Source organism: Nelumbo lutea, chromosome 6 (genome assembly GCF_056320005.1).
Source record: "Nelumbo lutea isolate HS-2025 chromosome 6, American lotus-T2T, whole genome shotgun sequence".
Taxonomy (NCBI): Eukaryota; Viridiplantae; Streptophyta; class Magnoliopsida; order Proteales; family Nelumbonaceae; genus Nelumbo; species Nelumbo lutea.
Window position 1 is genome coordinate 15,904,268 of NC_142689.1, and position 9,843 is coordinate 15,914,110.

The following is a 9,843-nucleotide window of genomic DNA, read 5'->3' on the forward strand; positions in this document are numbered from 1 at the left end:
ATAAACAAAATAAAATAAAAACTCTGTAAATTATTTAAGGAGACTCTTAGATGATAAATCAATCTGACGGTGATAAATGGTCTCGTCTGAGCGGGAATGAAGTACGATCTAATTTTGGAAAACAATAATAATTATATTTTGATAAAACGAAATGGGCTAGCACAAAATGCGGGTAGTGTGTTTCCAAGCATCCGAAAATAAAAAACAAAGGAAATCTAATTTTCATTAAAGCTTATAAACATATAAAAATCGATCACTAACTACCTGATATTATGAATAATAATCAATTTCATGTTCACTCAGCCGTACATGTGGAACATCAGTAACACTAGTTGTACTTTACATTACTCTTATTCTTAATATGCAATGGGATGAGTGTGACCAGCAATGTATTGTAAACCTTGTGGTCAGTAAATCCGATTAATAAAAAACCCTAAGTTCAAAGTGTAGCTAAAATTCGATCCCAAATCTCCTTTGCAATAATGAGTAAATCTTACCAATGAGATGATTGGCATGTTGTGTATCACAAATATAACGAGTTTTGGGGTCTTTTTAGGAATATCTTAGAACAGATTAAATGGTTAAAAAATATAATGAGATTTTGGGGTTTTGTTTTTAAAGATATAAACTATTTGATAAGCATCCTAGTCTATCATGACCTATATGATTGTTAAATGAAAGATATTATGTGTAGAAAGATAAAAGTTAAATGAAAGATATTAAATGAAGAAACCATGGTTTTTAAAATCGGATCGGACCGGATGGTCAATCGAGAACAGGTCAGATGATCGATTTTGATTTTCCCCAAAATCAGAACTTTTTCAAAAATCGTTGATTTTGATAAGCAAACCATTGATCCAGGTGGTTAACCGTTTGAATGGTTTTGACTGTTTTTACTTTTTCTTTAGTTTTTTTGTTAGAATGGGTCGACCATTCGGTTTGAAAGGTCAAACTGTTCGACCCGATAACCAGACCCCTGACCAATTCAGTCTTTGGGTCGGTTTTAAAAACCATGTTTCAAACTCTTAAAAACACAAAAATCCATAGGAAAGGAATTGCAAATGACTCATTAGGTTGTGTTTGGAATTGGTGTAAAAGTATATCAATGACGTTTTACATTGAACCTAGACCTGTTCATGGGCCGAGCCGGGGATGGGCTCGAGCCGGGCTTTTACTCTTTATTAACAGAAAAATGTTAGGCCCGAGCCCAAGCCTAGCCCGACAATAGGCCTACAACTTGGGCCCGAGCCCGGCCTTGATAAAAAGCCCGAAGCCCGACCTAATAAAAGAAATTCAAAATTTTCCCTATTCAAATGGACATTATCTATTTTAATTCAAATGTTTTTTTCCCCTATTTAAATGAACAATGGGCCTAGAAGTGAATCAACAACCTTCTTCTTAAATCAAAAAATTTATTCAAATGGACATCACATAGGGTTTTTACTTAAGTTTAACTATAGGTCGGGTCGGGCCAAGTTATTTTGGCAAAGCCCGATCCCAACTCGAATTTTATACAGGCCAGGCTTTTTGGATCGAGGTTAAGTCCGCGGGCCAAAAAGCCTATTCAAGCCCGTCCGGGGGCCAGGCCAGCCCGTTGGGCCACCCGGCCCATGAAAAGGTCTAACTGAACCATGAGGAAGTGACCATTAAACTTTAAAAAGCATGATGAGAAAAGTATAAAATTTTACATCGATTTTATCAATATAGTATTTACTTCAATAATAAATGTAAAACTTTACTAATGAGGTTTTACATCGATTCACAATATAAAACTCCACTCCATCCAAATGCTGATAAATCTAAACCGGAGTAGAATTTTACCATGGTTTTAAAAAACAACCCGAAAATGGAATCGTTTTAACCACCAGTTTCTGGGTTGATGGTTCAACCATCTAGTTCGAACAAATGGCCAGTTTTGAGAAAAATAATAAATAAATAAAAATAAAAAATGGTCAAAAACTATTGAACGGATTAATGAATTGACCACCTGGATCAACAGGTCAATGACTGATTCAACGATTTTTTTGTCAAAGATCAAGTTTTGGGTAAAAAGGAACGGTTCCCAAGCCAAATAATTCAATCATGTGAGTCAAAGGCGATTCAAAAACCATGAATGTTACATTTACTTTCATTTATACTCCATCAAATGCAAACAAAACCAAATCAATACGAACTTTTACGTTATTGATTTATACTGCTTGCAAACGCAGCCTTAGGAAACAAGTTGACAATAATTTGTGTTTTTTCATGTGATGCGCATTATATTCAATCATGGTGAAAAAATTGTTTACATTTTCGTAGTCCGAGTAAAAATAAATTGAGCGCGGCGTGTAAAACGGTGGCATTCCAAGAGATTTCGGAATCGTGGACCGGTTTTCCATGGTCCAATGCACGCACCGACTTACTACTAACTCCCATTGAAAGTCTTAACATTTCATGTAGGTCCACCCTTGCACGTTTTATGAAAGCGGGAAGGAATTAATTTTAAATCTGGAAAGGGTGGCCTACGTGGCGTATACTATACGTTGGATTTGTATGACTTATAGTTGTCTATGACAAATTGGAGACAAACGACACAAGGCCCGAAATGAGGGGACCAGATCCAAGGCATTAGATGTTGGTGGGGATATTTCCGTCACTGACAAGAAGATCCACGGATCCACCTAGGCCAAGTTTTCGTCAGCAAATTAATCGGATTATCGCCATAGTGAAATAACGAACATACCCTTAATCATGCGTTCAGTTCAAAAATCTGCTAAAAAATAAAAAGGCGTGAGAAAAGCTTAAATGCTTTTTGTAAGGATTTGATTTGATAGCCCTTCTCTTTTAATTGGATGGAAGCAAAAGTAACAAACGTGCTTAGATGAGAAAGCAATGATGCTTTTGAGTTTTGACCGTTCGTTGGTTCAGTGGGAGAGACTAGATGGAGAATCGTGGCCAACACGTCACTCTCCTTCTCCCTTTGGTGGAACCCATTTACCATGATGAGAATTTCGGAATAACCTCCACGGAAACCGACCTGACCTGAATTTTTCTTGTTTTATTATTTCCTTTTTTTCCCGCCCTTTTTTTGGTACCAGAATATACTTGGAACTAACAAAAAAGCAGTATCAATTTACCAAAATAACCTCGTCCTTTCCTCAAATAATGGCCACGTAAATAGTCGTAAGGACTGCGATCTATGGTCTTGGTCTATGGCCTTCGTTTCCTTTATTAAAGCCCAAATTTAATCATTTGGTGGAAGGACTCTGTTTGTTATGGATTTGTGGGTTAGTGGGCCCCTCAAGAAACTTCATGGCCGCTTTCCTTTTCCCATCCCTCCCCACTTTGGCTTAAATGTTGCGTAGCTTTCTTCTCTTGATCGACATGGGACTATGAGATGCCCATAACGGGTTGTGGACCCTTCCCAGGTTCCATTAGCGTGGGCCCAAGGCTTGGATCCAAAATCAACCCTCTGATCAGAATACTATAAGGTTGTCAGGTTGCGAGAGTAAAATAGCCCAGCAGAAGAAGATGATGGAATGGGCCTTCATAGGAGCAATGGTGGGTGAAGATGGACGAAACAAACACTGAACCTGGATTGAATCTTATGGCTTGGTTTTGAATTTGAAGGGACATGGTTGGCCCATGTGGTGGATCTTGGCCTAATATAAAAGTGAAGTCATTTTCCTTTCTATAAAAAATACAAGGATCGTTTGGTAAGTCTTTTTTTAAAAGATTTTATAGAAGTTCTGATAGTTAAAACACGATGTAAATTTTTACATTAAGATCTTAGCAGTTTAAAAATCATTTGGTTAAAGTGCATCTATTCGCAAGAAAATGAATTGAAAAAAAGGCGAAAATCTCTATTTGAAGTTTTCAAAAATAGCCTAAAATGGATTTCCTACATCTTTTCGGGATTATGGCTTTCGGTGATTAAATATTTTTCCAACCAAATAGGAAAAGACCAAAACATAGGCTACTGGACTTCTATAAATCCGACAACTCGCACAAAAAGGCATGCCAAATGGGGCCTTATTTTTCATGTGTCCCCACTATGCACTACCTAGATTCTCGCCTTGACACCATACGTAATCAACCATCTCTCTCTCTTTCTCTCTCTCTCTCTCTCTAAGCCACTATCATTTTGTATCTAAAGTTCAATTAATCATTAGGCAGCTTGTTTATCTATTGTGTCTATTTCATTCTTTAGACTCAATTTGGAAGGAGTACAAATATAAACATGACCAGTGCAAATACCTACAAAATAATACAAAATATGAGGTTTTGCACTCTACACATTTGTATCTGTATTCCTTCCAAATTGAGCTTTAGGCTTAGTTTGGAAGAAATACAAATAAAAATATATGGAATGCAAAACTTTGTATTTTGTATGCCTTAGGCTTAGTTTGGAAGAAATGCAAATACAAATATATGGAATGCAAAACTTTGTATTTTGTATGTATCTATATTGTACATATTTGTATTTGTACTCTTTTCAAATTGAGCTTTAGACTGAGTTTGGAAGGAATATAAATGCAAATATGTAAAGTGCAAAACTTTATATTTTATATTTTTTTGTATGTATTTATACTGTACGTATTTGCATTTATACTACTTCCAAACTGAGCCTTAGGTTTAGTTTGGAAAAAGTACAAATACCAAAATGTATAGACAAGGTTTTATATTCTACATATTTGTATTTGAATTCCTTCCAAACTGAGACTTAAGGAATTGTATTTACAGTTTATTCTTTGTTTATTGTTTATTATTTCTTTGTATTCATACAAGTTCTTAAATGGGCAGCTTGTTTTATTTATTTATTCGTTCTGTCTGGATTGGAATAGCTGTTTGATGTTTAGTTGTTGAGAAAGTGATTGCCCAATTTTTTTTTAAAATTGACCTAGAAATAGAATTAATCTAGGTCAACGGGTTAATACATGATGTATAAATTAAATAAAAAACAAAAATAAATAAAACACGAATGAAATTGGAATACTGGTTTTTATAGTAATAATAAATATAATAAATGTGAACTATTGCCTTAATGATGAAAATAGAAAAATAAAATAAAACTTGGATCAAATGATTTAATGATTCAACTGGATGGATCACTAGGTCAACGGTTTTTTTTTTCAAGACAACGGTTCATGGATGAAAAAGATCCACAAAACCTGGCCAGGATGGTTGAACCAATCAAGTCAAACGGTCTAACCAACCGATTTGACTGCAGATTGAAATTATTGGAGCTGCCCTGTGTTGGGGTAGCCATGGGTTTGCAGAGTACCCGCCTCGAATTTTAAACATGGGCAAAGGTAAGGAAGGGTTTTCCGATTAGAAAAACATTAGGGGAAAAATAATAAGAAATTAACAGGTTTGGATAGGCCGGCTAATGAGGTTAATTTTCGGCCCTAAGTGGCCTCATTCCAAGGTATAGTGTTTAGGGGTTTGATTGGGTTGGATTCAAATCAGATCCAACCATATCCATGTTCAATCCAAATACCAAAAATGATATAGACAATCGTAGGGGGATCTCAGATTCGGACCCTTTTGGTTTTTAGATTTAACCCGAGTCCACTTATACATAAGAGTAAGGCTGTATTTGGCATCAATTTACCGAATCCGAGTCCACTAACCTAATGTATGTCGACTTGAGAATGACCGGTGTTGTAGGGGGTCGAGTCATCTACGTCCTGGACTGTGTTCTTGAGCAATGGTAACGGGGGGTATATCCCAGGGGTTGATAAGGTGTAAGCTTCGTCGGACTCGGGGGAAAATTTCCAATGTCACTTGCTGTATACAAATGTAAGACCGATAAGAGAGCAACCTCAAAATGATGATTGTTATCTGGTTTTCATTTAACCGGTGAAGGAGATTGTGAACAGAGAGATTCCGTAATGCCTTGGGGGGGAAGAAATGCTGAAAAGAGAAGAGATAAGTGATGAAGGGAGGAGAGCATTTTCAAAACCGATCGAAAGAATGAAGAAAATAGGTGAGAATGAGGGAAGTGGGCCGCTGCAAGTTCGACGATGACAGAGGTGGTCAGAACTAGGAAGAAGACAACTCTGTGCAAACTGGGGCTTTTTTACGATGCTATGTGTATTTTCCAGCACATTTACTGAAATGCCCTCTCTCACGTGGCTTCCTGTTGCTCGTGTTCGTTATTTAGAGATTACCGTGGAGAGAATTGGGTAGAGCGGGAATCGCGTTTTCACTTCTCAGAATCTCTCGTTTCTGCAGGGATTTTTTTTCATCCTGTTCGAATGAGAATCGATCACCAGGTTACACCAAACGTGATTCTCATTCTAAAAATCACCAGAATTGATAGAATCACTCCCGAGGAGTGGTGCCAAACGGGGCTTAAGCTTGCACTTGGATAAACTTTAAGATTTTAGGCTTCATATTTTTGGGTTTAAAAATGTTTTGAGTTTTAAATCGGCAACCGCGCGAGGCGATTGTATATATAAACGGATCATCTAAATCCTGAATAACCAGGTCGGATCTCTGATTGGGTATCAGATTTTGGGACTTCATTTACAGCCCTAATAGTGTATCATCTTTCTGCATGATAAATAACCTTTAAACATGTTTTTAAAATCTTTTTATTTGAATACAAGACCCCAAAAATTCAATACGTAATTTGGCTATCTGGGCTGCTGTAGATCTTTCAAAAAAGACATGCCAGACGATATTTTCAATATTTGTTGATCATAATAATTCATATTAAGGTGAAAATGAGTATCATATTTCAGTTGGGAAACTATGGTCATTGGAAATTTTCCAATGCAGTAAATGTTTTTTTTTCTTCTGAAAATATCTTTTAAACAATGTGGAACACAGAGTAAAAGAACAAGATCAATGAACAGGAGCAACATAATCTGAGTTAGACACTAACTAAGCCCCACTAGCTCTAATTTTAGGGCTGTGGCCTCATATATAGCCACAACTGAACCAGACCGGAACGTCCAAGGAAGCCGGACTCCGTGTCTTCTGGGAGAGTTTGGATGATGTTCAGGCGGCGGTTGTTTGTCTTCAGGTGTTGACGCTGCAAGGTTGCACCAACTGGTACTTTAAGCCTCCTTCGACTGGGATACCGGTGTTCCGACTGCCAAAAGTGATATACGCCGGACAACTAAAGCAGATATGATCGTGCCCAATGATACAAGGAACCACACTCCAACTGTAATGTACATCGACCTTGATTTTGATCAAGACGGTCCCCTCTTTCTGATCCTGACACAAAGCTTCCGCAACGTAAGGCGCAATTGGCACGGACGAGCCGTAGATGAACGGAGACCAGATATGGGCGCCATTTTCATCCTCAGAGATGGACGGCAATCTGGTGGGGTTGGTGATCGGCCTGTTACTACTGTACGTCGCGTACACATCTATGCTGTCGTAGCAGATGCCGATCTTGTTGGGGTTCCTCGACGAGATTGCGACCTGGATATTGGAGGTGAGGACGCTCCCACTGGAGACATTTAACTGGTACACTGTAGCCTCTTGCAGTGTGAATAAGGGCGTAGGCCGGAGGAAGAAAAAAGTTAGAAGGAGGATTATGGACAGAGCTAGAACGAAGAAGATGAGAAGCAGGATGAGAATTCCTGGCCAGGAAATTAGTTTCTTCCACCATTTGTCATCGTCGTCGCCGAGGTGGTGGTGGTGTTTGTGATTACAGACCTTCGACATTGCTGTTAGTCGGTTTTCGTCTCAATTTGCACGAAAATCGTCCTGAGTTGACTCGAGGTAGTGAACTAATTGGTGAAGTTCATATCTCTGGCTAGAAGATTTATAGAGAAAACGGGAGAGACAGTTGTTTCGAGCGAGAGTTGACGGAGAGCATCAAACCCGTTACAGTGTACCTCTTTCAAATTATTCCAGAATCCAGATTCCCACACTGTCACCACGTCTCTCTATTTATTTATTTTTAAATAATATTATAGTTTATCTTAGTACCCAACCGAGTTCAAACAAATAATGTTCATCTGTCGCCGCCAGACCTGCCTTATCCAAAGTCTCCCCGTTGTCAGCCAAAATGACGGTGATTTTCAGTAAAACTCGCCGGGAAAATATCTTCCTCCACTTGTGATGGTGGTGTTGGTGACCAACCATAGTCATGCTTCAACGACATCTTCGATCGCACGTTTTCGTCTTAATTTGCAGGCAAATCGCGCTGAGTCGATCGGGTTCGGAGGCAGTGAGCTAATTAGAATTCCGTATACAGAGAAGGAAAGAAAGAGACATTTGTAATTTGTTTCGAACGATAAAAATAAAAAAAATAAAAAAATCCGTAAAGTATTTAACGAGACTCTTAGATGATAAATCAATCCGATGCCGATAAAGGGTGGTCTCGTCTGAGCGGAAATCAAGAGTATGATTCCTTGATTTCAGTTTTTTATTGGATCACTAATAATAATTACTTGATTACAGTGCCTTTTTTATTACTCAACCAGTCGATAATTAATTTCATGTTAAGCGCATTTGTGTATACTCCAGTGGTCCGATTAAAAATAAATTGGGCCCACCGTATCATACGGTGGCACTCCAAGGGATATCGGAATCGCGGACGGATTAAATATGGTTTGTTCATGCAAGCATCGACTGCGACTTGCGACTTCAGACAAAAATATGGTTGTTCATGTGGGTCCAGCTTTGCACGTTTAGAGACTAGAGTTGATCTTAAATCTGGGAAGGGTAACTTACGTGAGTCAAGTGACGTTATAGTAGACGTTGGAATTGTACGACATTTTTTTGGCTATATTTTGTACGATTAACTAAAATACGGTTGACTCTAATGAATTTGTACACATGACACAACGTCGGAATGGGTACCAGATCCAAGGCATATGCTAGTGGGGGTATTTCCGTCCTACCAAAAAGAAGATCCAACGAGGCCACGTCGTACTTTCAGTATTTTAATTGGATTATCATCATGATGAAATGACGGAAATAGCCTTAATCTTGCTTCCAGCTCCCAGGAGAAATTAGTTGGTCATGTGCTACAAAGTAAAAAAAAGGGATGAGACGAGGGGATTTGACTTGATAGTTTTTTTTTTCCTTTTTTTAATGGATAAAATATAAAAACCTTCTGACAATCATAAAAGCTTTTGTTATTTGTTGTAGTTTCATTTTAACAAATACTCTCCACAAAAACCTCCCTTTTTTCACCTTCTCAGACCAAAAATTTTAGACCGATGCATGGTTTTTTTTTTAAATGTCCATTTTACCTTTTTATAAATTATTTTAACTCGACAAAATGTTAGAAGATGACTGTTAAAGAAAGTTTTTGATAAATTGAAACAAGATTATTTCAGTAATTTTATATGTAAAATAATTTATAAAAGGGTAGAATGGATATTAGAAAAAAAACTGGTGCATCAGTCTAATGTTTTTTGTATTGGAAGGTGACGGAGGTTTTTTGCCAAGTTTCTCAAAAGTTTAGGGAATGTATTGTTAAAATAAAACAATAGAGGAGGTTTTTGTATCTTACCCTTTTTAAATTGAATTGAAGAAAAAGCCATGATGCTTTTGACTATTCGTTTGTTAAGTAGGAAAGGCTAGATGGTAGATGGTAGGGGTGATCATGGGTCAACTTCATTTGGTTTCAAGACAGAACCTCCAACTTAGATGGTAGAGATCATTCTAGGTTTTTGGAATTAGAGACTATCTCTGAAATTTGTTCTTTCTTTATTCTAAAATAATGGAATATGTTTTATAAAAATATAAAAAATCTTGATTTTCAATAATAGTAATAATATATAGTTCAAAATTTATATTATCTTTATTGATTAAATTGAATAATTTTATTGTTAGCTATCATAATATATTATTATATAATTCAAAACTTCTCATTTTAATTGAATG

At 37.1% G+C, this 9,843-nt stretch overlaps 1 pseudogene; it reads right to left on the reverse strand.

Moving 5' to 3' along the window:
* Nucleotides 1-6,702: 6,702 nt before the first annotated feature.
* On the reverse strand, nucleotides 6,703-8,147 carry LOC148847576 (NDR1/HIN1-like protein 1 pseudogene; annotated as a pseudogene).
* Nucleotides 8,148-9,843: the final 1,696 nt, after the last annotated feature.